The sequence below is a fragment of the Piliocolobus tephrosceles genome, chromosome 15, assembly GCF_002776525.5.
Source record: "Piliocolobus tephrosceles isolate RC106 chromosome 15, ASM277652v3, whole genome shotgun sequence".
Classification (NCBI taxonomy): Eukaryota; Metazoa; Chordata; class Mammalia; order Primates; family Cercopithecidae; genus Piliocolobus; species Piliocolobus tephrosceles.
In genome coordinates this window covers 87,955,600-87,968,527 of record NC_045448.1, presented here as the reverse complement: position 1 = coordinate 87,968,527, position 12,928 = coordinate 87,955,600, and positions in this window count along the sequence as shown.

Sequence of the window (12,928 nt, the reverse complement as noted above, 5' to 3'; positions counted from 1 at the left end):
ATATTAACTGGTTATTTTGCTCATTAGTTGATGCAGTTTCTTCCTAGGCTCGATGGACCCTGAAGGAAGCCCTAAACATGGAAAGGAACAACCGGTACCAGCCACTGCAAAAACATGTCTTTGAGATTTTGCAAATGGATATGAAGTGGCGACCAGAGGCCTCTGGTGAGCAAGGAAATATCTTCCGTTTGAAACTGGAGAGAAGCATTCCGAGCAACTGCTTTGTGATGCGTGTATTCATCTCATAGAGTTAAATCACGACTGAGCAGTTTGAAATTACTCTTTCTGTGGAACGTGAGAAAGGACATTTGGGAACGGTCTTAATAATGTGCTGAAAAAGAAATACCCTCCAAAAAAAACCAGAAGGAAGCTTTCTGTGAAACTACTCTGTGTCATGTGAAATCCACTCACAGAGTAAAGCTTCTGTTTTCATTGAGCAGTATTCTAACACTGTCTTAGTTTAGTCAACTAAGGGATACTCGGTAGAGCTTTCAGACTTATGGTAAAAACGGAAATATCTTCAGATAGAAACTGGAGAGAAGATTTCCGAGGAGCTGCACTTTGATGTGTGCACTCCACTCTCAGAGTTACACTTTTCTTCTCATAGAGGATTGGAGAATCCCTTTTGGAGAAAAAGCTACCAGGGGATATTAGGGAGTATATGGACGGCTATGGTGATAAAGGAAATATCCTCAGACAAAAACTAGAAAGAAGCTTTCTGTGAAACTGCTTTGTGATAGATATATTTAATCATCTCACATATATAAAACTTTCTTTCTATTACGCAGTTTTGAAACGCCGTCATGGAGTGCACCTTCAGGCCCATGGTGAAATAGGAAATATCTTCAAATAAAAACTGGGGAGAAGCTTTCTGAGAAACTGCTTTGTGATGTGTGCATTCCACTCAGGGAGTTATACCTGTTTTCTCATAAGGCAATGCTTGAACCCTGTTCCTGTAAAACCGAAAAAGTGATATTTCGGAACGCATTGAAGACTATTGCGAAAAGTGAAATATCCTCAGTTAAAACCCAGACAGATGCGTTCCAAGAAACTGCTGTCTGATATGTGCATTCATTTTACAGAGTTAAAACTTACTCTATGTTGCCCAGTTTGGAAAGTCTGTCTTTGAGGAACCTGTGAAGGGATATTAAGTGACATCCAGAGGCTTGTGTTGAGGAAGGAAACGACTTCTGTTGAAAACTGGAGAGTAACTTTCTGAGCAACTAGTTTGTGATGTGTGTATTCGTCTCATATAGTTAAACCATTCTTTGGATTCAGCAATTTGAAATCACTGTTTTTGTGGAATCTGAGTAAGGACATTTGGGAACATTTCTTAGAATACGGAGAAAGAAATATCCTAAGGTAAAATCCAGAAGGAAGCTTTCTGTAAAACTGCTCTGTGACGTCTTAATTCCCCTCGCTCAGTAAGCCTCTCTTTTCACTGAGCAGTTTTCTAACCCTGTTTATGTTTAGGGTGTGAAGGGATTTTCGGGAGCACTTTGAGACTTATGGTGAAACAGGAAATATCTTCAGATAGAAACTGGAGAGAAGTGTTCCAAGGAGCTGCTTTGTGACGTGTACATTCCACTCACAGAGTTATATGTTTTTTCTCATCGAGGATAATGAAATCCCTTTTGGAGAAAAAGCTACCAAGGCACATTCACCATATGTGGGGCTATGATGAAAAAGGAAATATTCTCAGGCAAAAACTGAAAGGAAACTGTGTAAAGGTTTTGTGATAGATATGTATATGCATCTCACATAGGTAAAACTTTCTTTACATTATGCAAGTTGGAAACTCCGTCATGGATGGATCTGCGAAGGGATATTCAGGATCACATTCGGGCCTATGGTGAAAAAGGATATATCATCAGATAAAAACTGGAGAGAAGCTTTCTGAGAAACTGCTTGGTGATCTGTGCATTTCACTCAGGGAGTTATACCTTTCTTCTCATAAGATACTGTTTGAACACTGTTCCTGGAAAACCAAAAAAGTGATATTTCCGAGCTCATTGAAGACTATGGCACAAAGTGAAACATCCTCAAATCAAACCCAGAGAGAAGCGTTTCAAGAGACTGCTCTCTGATATTTGCACTCATTTCACAGAGTTAAAGCTTACTCTACGTTGCCCAGTTTGGAAAGTCTGTCTTTTAGGAATCCGTGAAGGGATATTAAGTGGCGTCAGGATGCTTGTGGTGAGCACGGAAACGACTTCCGATGAAAACTAGAGAGAAGCTTTCTGAGCAACTGGTTTGTGATGTGTGTATTTGTCTCATAGAGTTAAACCATTCTTTGGATTGAGCAGATTGAAATCACTGTTTTTGTGGAATCTGAGGAAGGACATTGGGGAATTTTCCTTAGAATATGGAGAAAGAAATATCCTCATATAAAATCCAGAAGGAAGCTTTCTGTGAAACTGCTCTGTGTCATCTTAATTCCCCTTGCTCAGTTAAGCCTCTCTTTTCACTGAGCAGTTTTCTAACCCTGTTTATCTTTAGCATGTGGAAGGATATTCGGGAGCGCTTTGAGACTTATGGTGAAAAAGGAATTATTTTCAGATAGAAACTGGAGAGAAGCTTTCCAAGGAGCTGCTTTGTGACGTGTGCATTCCACTCACAAATTTATATCTTTTTTCTCATTGAGGATTGGGAAATCCCTTTTGGAGAGAAAGCTACCAAGGGACATGCACCATATGGAGGGCTACAGTGAGAAAGGAAATATTCTCAGGCAAAAACTGAAAGGAAGTCTTCTGTGTAAATGTTTGTGATAGATATCTTTATGCATCTCACATGGATAAAACTTTATTTACATTATGCCGCTTGGAAACTCCGTCATGGATGGATCCGCGAAGGAATATTCGGGATCACATTCGGGCCTATGGTGAAAAAGGAAATATGTTCAGGTAGAAACTGGAGAGAAGCTTTCTGAGAAACTGCTTGGTGATGTGTGCATTCCACTCAGGGAGTTATACCTTTTTTCTCCTAAGTCACTGTTTGAACACTGTTTCTGTACAACTAAAAAAGTGATATTCGGAGCACATTGAAGACTATGGCAAAAAGTGAAATGTCGTCAAATAAAACACAGAAAGATGCATTCCAAGAAACTGCTCCCTGACCTGTCCATTCATTTCACAGAGTTAAAGCTTACTCTACATTTCCAGTTTGGAAAGTCTGTGTTTGAGGATCTGCGAAGGGATATTAAGTAGCAACTCGAGGCCTGTGGCAAGCAAGGAAATGTCTTCCGTTGAAAATTGGAGAGAAGCTTTCCTAGCAACTCTTTTGCGATGTGTGTTCTCATCTCACAGAGTTAAATCATTCTTTGGATTGAGCAGGTTGAAATCACTGTTTATGTGGAATCTTAGAAAGGACATTTGGGAACGCTCTTAAGAATATCATGAAAAAGAAATAACCTCAGATAGAAACCAGAAGAAAGCTTTCTGTTAAACTTCTCTGTGTCGTGTGAATTCCGCTAGCACAGTTAAGCTTTTGTTTTCATTGAGCTGTATTCTAACACTGTTTTTGTTTATTCTGTGAAGGGATATTTGAGAGCGCTTTGAGGATTATGGTGTAAAAGGAAGTAACTTCAGACAGAAACTGGAGAGAAGCTTTCTGAGCAGCTGCTTTGTGACGTGTGCATTCCACTCACAGAATTATACCTTTCTTCTCATAGAGGGTTGAGGAATCACTTTTGGCGAAAAAGCCACCTGGGGACATTTGGGAGAATATGGACAGCTATGTTGAAAAAGGAACTATCCTCAGACAAAAACTGGAAAGAAGATTTTTGTGAAACTGTTTTGTGATAGATATGTTAATTCATCTCATTTACATAAAATTTTCCTTATATTATGCACTTTGGAAACTCCGTCATGGAAGGATCTGTGACGGGACATTCGGGAGCACATTCAGGCCTACAGTGAAAAAGTAGGTAACTTTATATTAAAACTGGATAGAAGCTTTCTGAGAAACTGTTTTGTGATGTGTGTATTCATCTCATAGAGTTAAGTCATTCTTGGGATTGAGTAATTTGAAATCACTCTTTCTGTGGAACCTGAGAAAGGACATTTGGGAATGCTCTTAAGAATATGCTGAAAAATAAATGCCCTCTGATAAAAAGCAGAAGGAAGCTTTCTGTGAAACTGCTCCGTGTCATGTGAATTCCACTCGCAGTTACGCTTCTGTTTTCATTGAGCTGTATTCTACCACTATTTTAGTTTAGTCAGCTTAGGGATACTCGGGAGCGCTTTGGGGCTTACAGTGAAAAAGGAAATATCTTCAGATAGAAACTGGAGAGAAGCTTTCCGAGGAGCAGCTTTGTGATGTGTGCATTGCACTCACAGAATTATACCTTTTTTTCTCATAGAGGATTTTGGAATCCCTTTTGGAGAAAAAGCTACCAGGGGACATTTGGGAGTGTATGGACGGCTCTGTAGAAAAAGGAAATATCCTCAGACAAAAACTGGAAAGAGGCTTTCTATGAAATTGCTGTGTGATAGACATGTCTATTCATCTCATATAGATAAAACTTTTTTTCTATTATGCAGTTTTGAAACACCGTCATGGACGGATTCACGAGGGGACATTCGGGTGTACATTCAGGCCTATGGTGAAATAAGAAATATCTTCAGATAAAAACTGCAGAGAAGCTTTCTGAGAAACTGCTTTGTGATGTGTGCATTCCACTGAGGGAGTTGTACCTTTCTTCTCGTAAGGCAATGTTTGAACACTGCTCCTATAAAACTAAAAAAATTGATATTCGGACCACTTCGAAGACTATGGTGAAAAGTGAAATGTCGTCCAATAAAACCCAGAAAGAAGCATTTCAAGAAACTGCTCTCTGACATGTCCATTCATTTCGTAGAGTTAAAGATTACTCTACATTTCCCAGTTAGGAAAGTCTGTCTTTGTGGATTCTGTGAAGGGATATTAAGAGGCAACTGGAGGCCTGCTGGGAGCAAAGAAACGTCTTCCTTTGAAAAATGGAAAGAAGCATTCTGAGCAACTCTTTTGTGATGTTCGTATTCATGTCATAGAGTTAAATCATTCTTTGGATTGAGCAGTTGGAAATCACTGTTTCTGTGAAATCTGAGAAAGGACATTTCAGAACGGTCTTCAGAATATCTTGAAAAAGAAATAACCTCAGATGGAAAACAGAAGGAAGCTCTCTGTGAAACTGCTGTGTGTGGTGTTAATTCTGCTCACACAGTTAAGCTTCTCTTTTCAATCAGCAGCATTCTAATGGTGTCTTTGTTTAGTCTGCGAAGGGATATTTGGGATCGCTTTGAGGCTTATGGTAAAAAAGGCAATATCTTCAGATAGAAACTGGAGAGAATCTTTCAGAAGAGCTGCTTTTTGACGTGTGCATTCCACTCATGGAATTATACCTTTCTTCTCATATAGCATTGGAGAAACCCTTTTTGAGAAAAAGCTAGCGGGGACATTTGGGAGTATATGGATAGCTATGGTTAAAAATGAAATATCCTCAGACAAAAACTGGAAAGATGATTTCTGTGAAACTGCTTTGTTATAGATGTGTTTATTCATCTCACATCAATAAAACTTTCCTTATATTATGCAGTTTGGAAACTCCGCCAGGACAGATTCGCGAAGGGATTTTCGGGAGCACATTCAGGCCTATGGTGGAAGAGGAGATATCTTCAGATAAATACTGGAGAGAAACTTTCTAAGAAACTGCATTGTGATGAGTACATTCAAGTCAGGGACTTATACCTCTTTTCTCATAAGGCAGTGTTTGAACACTGTTCCTGTAAACCCGAAAAAGTGATATTTCATAGCGCATTGAATACTACAGTGAAAAGTGAAATATCCTCAAATAAAACCCACATAGAAGGGTTCCAAGAAACTGCTCTCTGATATGTTAATTCATTTCACAGAATTAAAGCTCACACTACATTTCCCAGTTTGGAAACTCTGTCTTTGAGGAATCTGTGCGGGGATATTAAGTGGCGCCCGGACGCTTGTGGGGAGCAAGGAAACGTCTTCCGATGAAAACTGGAGAGAAGCTTTCTGAGCAACTGTTTTGTGATGTATGTATTCATCTCATAGAGTTAAGCCATTCCTTAGATTGAGCAGTTTGGAATCAGTGTTTTTGTAGAATCTGAGGATGGATATTTGGGAATGTTCCTTAGAATATGGAGAAAGATCTATCCTCAGGGAAAATCCAGAAGGAAGCTTTCTGTGAAACTGCTCTGTGTCATCTTAATTTCTCTCAGTTATTTAAGCCTCTCTTTTCTTTGAGCAGTTTTCTTTTTTTTTTTTTTAGGGTTTTTAAAATCTTTTTATTTTTTTTTATTTTATTTTATTTTTATTATACTTTAAGTTCTAGGGTACATGTGCATAACGTGCAGGTTACATATCTATACATGTGCCATGTTGGTGTGCTGCACCCATCAACTCGTCAGCACCCATCAATTCATCATTTATATCAGGTATAACTCCCCAATGCAATCCCTCCCCCCTCCCCCCTCCCCATGATAGGCCCCAGTGTGTGATGTTCCCCTTCCCGAGTCCAAGTGAGCTCATTGTTCAGTTCCCACCTATGAGTGAGAACATGCGGTGTTTGGTTTTCTCTTCTTGTGAGAGTTTGCTAAGAATGATGGTTTCCAGCTGCATCCATGTCCCTACAAAGGACGCAAACTCATCCTTTTTTATGGCTGCATAGTATTCCATGGTGTATATGTGCCACATTTTCTTAATCCAGTCTGTCACTGATGGACATTTGGGTTGATTCCAAGTCTTTGCTATTGTGAATAGTGCCGCAATAAACATACGAGTGCATGTGTCTTTGTAGTAGCATAATTTATAATCCTTTGGGTATATACCCAGTAGTGGGATGGCTGGGTCATATGGTACATCTAGTTCTAGATCCTTGAGGAATCGCCATACTGTTTTCCATAATGGTTGAACTAGTTTACAATCCCACCAACAGTGTAAAAGTGTTCCTATTTCTCCACATCCTCTCCAACACCTGTTGTTTCCTGATTTTTTAATGATTGCCATTCTAACTGGTGTGAGATGGTATCTCATTGTGGTTTTGATTTGCATTTCTCTGATGGCGAGTGATGATGAGCATTTTTTCATGTGTCTGTTGGCTGTATGAATGTCTTCTTTTGAGAAATGTCTGTTCATATCCTTTGCCCACTTTATGATGGGGTTGTTTGTTTTTTTCTTGTATATTTGTTTGAGTTCTTTGTAGATTCCGGAAATTAGCCCTTTATCAGATGAGTAGATTGCAAAAATTTTCTCCCATTCTGTAGGTTGCCTGTTCACTCTGATGGTAGTTTCTTTTGCTGTGCAGAAGCTCTTTAGTTTCATTAGATCCCATTTGTCAATTTTGGCTTTTGCTGCCATTGCTTTTGGTGTTTTAGACATGAAGTCCTTGCCCATGCCTACGTCCTGAATGGTACTACCTAGATTATCTACTAGGGTTTTTATAGTAATAGGTCTAACATTTAAGTCTCTAATCCATCTTGAATTAATCTTCATATCAGGAGTAAGGAAAGGATGCAGTGTCAGCTTTCTACTTGTGGCTAGCCAATTTTCCCAGCACCATTTATTAAATAGGGAATCCTTTCCCCATTTCTTGTTTCTCTCAGGTTTATCAAAGATCAGATGGCTGTAAATGTGTGGTATTATTTCTGAGGACTCTGTTCTGTTCCATTGGTCTATATCTCTGTTTTGGTACCAGTACCATGCTGTTTTGGTTACTGTAGCCTTGTAGTATAGTTTGAAGTCAGGTAGCGTGACGCCTCCAGCTTTGTCCTTTTGACTTAGGATTGTCTTGGCAATGCGGGCTCTTTTTTGGTTCCATATGAACTTTAAAGCAGTTTTTTCCAATTGTGTGAAGAAACTCATTGGTAGCTTGATAGGGATGGCATTGAATCTATAAATCACCTTGGGCAGTATGGCCATTTTCATGATATTGATTCTTCCTATCCATGAGCATGGTATGTTCTTCCATTTGTTTGTGTCCTCTTTTATTTCACTGAGCCTGTTATACCTATTTTCTCATAAGGCAGTGTTTGAACATTGTTCCTGTAAAACCGAAAAAGTGATATTTTGGAGCACCTTGAGACTATGACAGAAAGTGAAATATCCTCAAATCAAACCCAGACAGTAGCATTCCAAGAAACTGATCTCTGATATGTGCATTCATTTCACAGAGTTAAAGGGTACTCTGCGTTGCCCAGTTTGGAAACTCTGTCCTTGAGGAATCTGCGAAGGGATATTAAGTGGCGCCGAGAGGACTGTGGTGAGCAAGGTAATGTTTTCCATTGAAAACTGGAGAGAAGCTTTCTGAGCAACTGCTTTGTGATGTGTGTATTCATCTCATAGAGTTAAACCATTCTTTGGATTGAGTAGTTTGAAATCACTGTTAGGGTGGAATCTGAGGAAGGACATTTGGGAATGCTCTTTAGAATATGGAGAAAGAAATATCCAAAGATGAAAACCAGAAGGAAGCTTTCTGTGAAACTGCTATGTGTCGAGTGAAGTCCTCTCTCTCGTTAAGCTTCTCTTTTCCTTGAGCAGTGTTCTAAAACCTTTATGTTTAGTGTGCAAAGGCATATTCTTGAGCGCTTTGATGCTTATGATGAAAACGGATATATCTTCAGATAGAAACTGGAGAGGAGCGTTCCGAGGAGCTGCATTGTGACGTGTGCATTTCACTCACAGAGTTATACCTTTTTTCTCATAGAGAATTGTGAAATAGCTTTTGGAGAAAAAGCTACCAAGGGACATTCACCATATTGAGGACTATGGTGAAAAACGAAATATCCTTAGGCAAAAATTGAAAAGAAGCCTTCTCTGTAAAAGCTTTGTGACAGATATGTTTATTCATCTCACATAGATAAAACTTTCTTTATATTACGCAGTTTGGAAACTGCATGATGGATGAATCTGTGAATTGACATTTGGGAGCAAATTCAGGACTCTGGGTAAATGGTAATATCTTCATATAAAAGCTGGAGAGAAGCTTTCTGAGAAACTGCTTTGTGATGTGTGCATTCCACTCAGGGAGGTATACCTCTTTTCTCTTAAGGCAGTGTTTGAACACTGTTCCTGCAAAACCGAAAAAGTGATATTTCGGAGGACATTGAAGACTATGGAAAAAAGTGAAATATCCTCAGATAAAACCCAGAAAGAAGCGTTTCAAGAATCTGCTCTCTGATATGCGCATTCATTTCACAGAGTTAAAATTTACTCTACGTTGCCCAGTTTGGATGCTCTGTCTTTGAGGAATCTGCGAAGGGATGGTAATGGGTGCCTGGAAGCCTATGGTAAGCAAGGAAATGTCTTCCAATGAAAACTGGACAGAAGCCCTCTGAGTTACTGCTTTGTGATGTGTGTATTAATCTCGTAGAGTTAAATCATTGTTTGGAATGAGCAGTTTGAAATCACTGTTTCTGTGGAATCTGACAAAGGACATTTGGGAATGCTCTTTAGAATATGCTGATCCGGAAATACACTCAGAGAAAAACCAGAGGGAAGCTTTCTGTGAAAGTGCTTTGTGTCGTTTGAATTAAACTCACACAGTTCAGTTTCTCTTTTCATTGAGCCGTATTCTGACACAGTGTTTAGTCTTCGCAGTGATATTCAGGAACGCTTTGAGGCTTATGATGAAAACGGAAATATCTTCAAATCGAAATTGGAGAGAAGCTTTCCGAGGAGCTGCTTCGGGATGTGTGCATTCCACTCACAGAGTTATGTCTTTCTTCTCATAGAGGATTGGGGAATCCTTTTTGGAGAAAAAGCTACCAAGGGATATTCAGGAATATATGGATGATTACTGTGGAAAAAGAAATATCCTCAGACAAAAACAGGAAAGAAGCTTTCTGTGAAACTGGTTTGTGATAGATATGTGTGTTCAACTGACGTAGATAAATCTTTCTTTATTTTATACAGTTTGGAAACTCCGTCATGGACGGATCCACAAAGGGACATTCGGGACACATTCATGCTTATGGTGAAAAAGGGAATCTCTTCAGATAAAAACAGGAGAGAAGCTTTCTAAGAAACTGCTTTGCGATGTCTGAAGTCCAGTGAGGGAGTTATACATCTTTTCCCCTAGGGCAATGTTTTTTTTTTTTTTATTATACTTTAAGTTCTAGGGTACATGTGCATAAAGTGCAGGTTTGTTACATATGTATACTTGTGCCATGTTGGTGTGCTGCACCCATCAACTCGTCAGCACCCATCAATTCATCATTTATATCATGTATAATTCCCCAATGCAATCCCTCCCCCCTCCCCCTTCCCATGATAGGCCCAAGTGTGTGATGTTCCCCTTCCCGAGTCCAAGTGATCTCATTGTTCAGTTCCCACATATGAGTGAGAATGTGCGGTGTTTGGTTTTCTGTTCTTGTGATAGTTTGCTAAGAATGATGGTTTCCAGCTGCATCCATGTCCCTACAAAGGATGCAAACTCATCCTTTTTTATGGCTGCATAGTATTCCATGGTGTATATGTGCCACATTTTCTTAATCCAGTCTGTCACAGATGGACATTTGGGTTGATTCCAAGTCTTTGCTACTGTGAAGAGTGCTGCAATAAACATACTTGTGCATGTGTCTTTGTAGCAGAATAATTCATAATCCTTTGGGTATATACCCAGTAGTGGGATGGCTGGGTCATATGGTACATCTAGTTCTAGATCCTTGAGAAATTGCCATACTGTTTTCCATAATGGTTGAACTAGTTTACAATCCCACCAACAGTGTAAAAGTGTTCCTATTTCTCCACATCCTCTCCAACACCTGTTGTTTCCTGATTTTTTAATGATTGCCATTCTAACTGGTGTGAGATGGTATCTCATTGTGGTTTTGATTTGCATTTCTCTGATGGCGAGTGATGATGAGAATTTTTTCATGTGTCTGTTGGCTGTATGTCTTCTTTTGAGAAATGTCTGTTCATATCCTTTCCCCACATTTTGATGGGATTGTTTGTTTTTTTCTTGTATATTTGAGTTCTTTGTAGATTCTGGATATTAGCCCTTTGTCGGATGAGTAGATTGCAAAAATTTTCTCCCATTCTGTAGGTTGCCTGTTCACTCTGATGGTAGTTTCTTTTGCTGTGCAGAAGCTCTTTAGTTTAATGAGATCCCATTTCTCAATTTTGGCTTTTGCTGCCATTGCTTTTGGTGTTTTAGACATGAAGTCCTTGCCCATGCCTATGTCCTGAATGGTACTACCTAGATTTTCTTCTAGGGTTGGTTTTTATGGTATTAGGTCTAACATTTAAGTCTCTAATCCATCTTGAATTAATCTTCTTATCAGGAGTAAGGAAAGGATCCAGTTTCAGCTTTCTACTTATGGCTAGCCAATTTTCCCAGCACCATTTATTAAATAGGGAATCCTTTCCCCATTTCTTGTTTCTCTCAGGTTTATCAAAGATCAGATGGCTGTAGATGTGTGGTATTATTTCTGAGGACTCTGTTCTGTTCCATTGGTCTATATCTCTGTTTTGGTACCAGTACCATGCTGTTTTGGTTACTGTAGCCTTGTAGTATAGTTTGAAGTCAGGTAGCGTGACGCCTCCAGCTTTGTCCTTATGACTTAGGATTGTCTTGGCAATGCAGGCTCTTTTTTGGTTCCATATGAACTTTAAAGCATTTTTTTCCAATTGTGTGAAGAAACTCATTGGTAGCTTGATGGGGATGGCATTGAATCTATAAATCACCTTGGGCAGTATGGCCATTTTCATATTGATTCTTCCTGTCCATGAGCATGGTATGTTCTTCCATTTGTTAGTGTCCTCTTTTATTTCACTGAGCAGTGGTTTGTAGTTCTCCTTGAAGAGGTCCTTTACATCCCTTGTAAGTTGGATTCCTAGGTATTCCTTGTAAGTGGGATTCCTAGGTATTTTATTCTCTTTGAAGCAATTGTGAATGGAAGTTCATTCCTGATTTGGCTCTCTGCTTGTCTGTTACTGGTGTATAAGAATGCTTGTGATTTTTACACATTAATTTTGTATCCTGAGACTTTGTTGAAGTTGCTTATCAGCTTAAGGAGATTTTGGGCTGAGACGATGGGGTTTTCTAAATATACAATCATGTCATCTGCAAACAGGGACAATTTGACTTCTTCTTTTCCTAACTGAATACCCTTGATTTCTTTCTCTTGCCTGATTGCCCTAGCCAGAACTTCCAACACTATATTGAATAGGAGTGGTGAGAGAGGGCATCCCTGTCTTGTGCCAGTTTTCAAAGGGAATTTTTCCAGTTTTTTCCCATTCAGTATGATATTAGCTGTGGGTTTGTCATGAATAGCTCTTTTTATTTTGAGATACGTTCCATCAATACCGAATTTATTGAACGTTTTTAGCATGAAGGGCTGTCGAATTTTGTCACAAGCCTTTTCTGCATCTATTGAAATAGTCATGTGGTTTTTGGTTCTGTTTATATGCTGGATTACGTTGATTGATTTGCATATGTTGAACCTGGCTTGCATTCCAGGGATGAAGTCCACTTGATCATGGTGGATAAGCTTTTTGATGTGCTGCTGAATCCGGTTTGCCAGTATTTTATTGAGGATTTTTGCATCGATGTTCATCAGGGAGATTGGTCTAAAATTCTCTTTTTATGTTGTGTCTCTGCCAGGCTTTGGTATCAGGATGATGTTGGCCTCATAAAATGAGTTAGGGAGGATTCCCTCTTTTTCTATTGATTGGAATATTGTCAGAAGGAATGGTACCAGCTCCTCCTTGTACCTCTGGTGGAATTCAGCTGTGAATCCATCTGTTCCTGGACTTTTTTTGGTGGGTAGGCTATTAATTGTTGCCTCAATTTAGGAGCCTCCTATTTGTCTATTCAGGGATTCAACTTCTTCCTGGTTTAGTCTTGGAAAAGTGTAAGTGTCCAGGAAATGATCCATTTCTTCTAGATTTTCTAGTTGATTTGTGTAGAGGTGTTTAT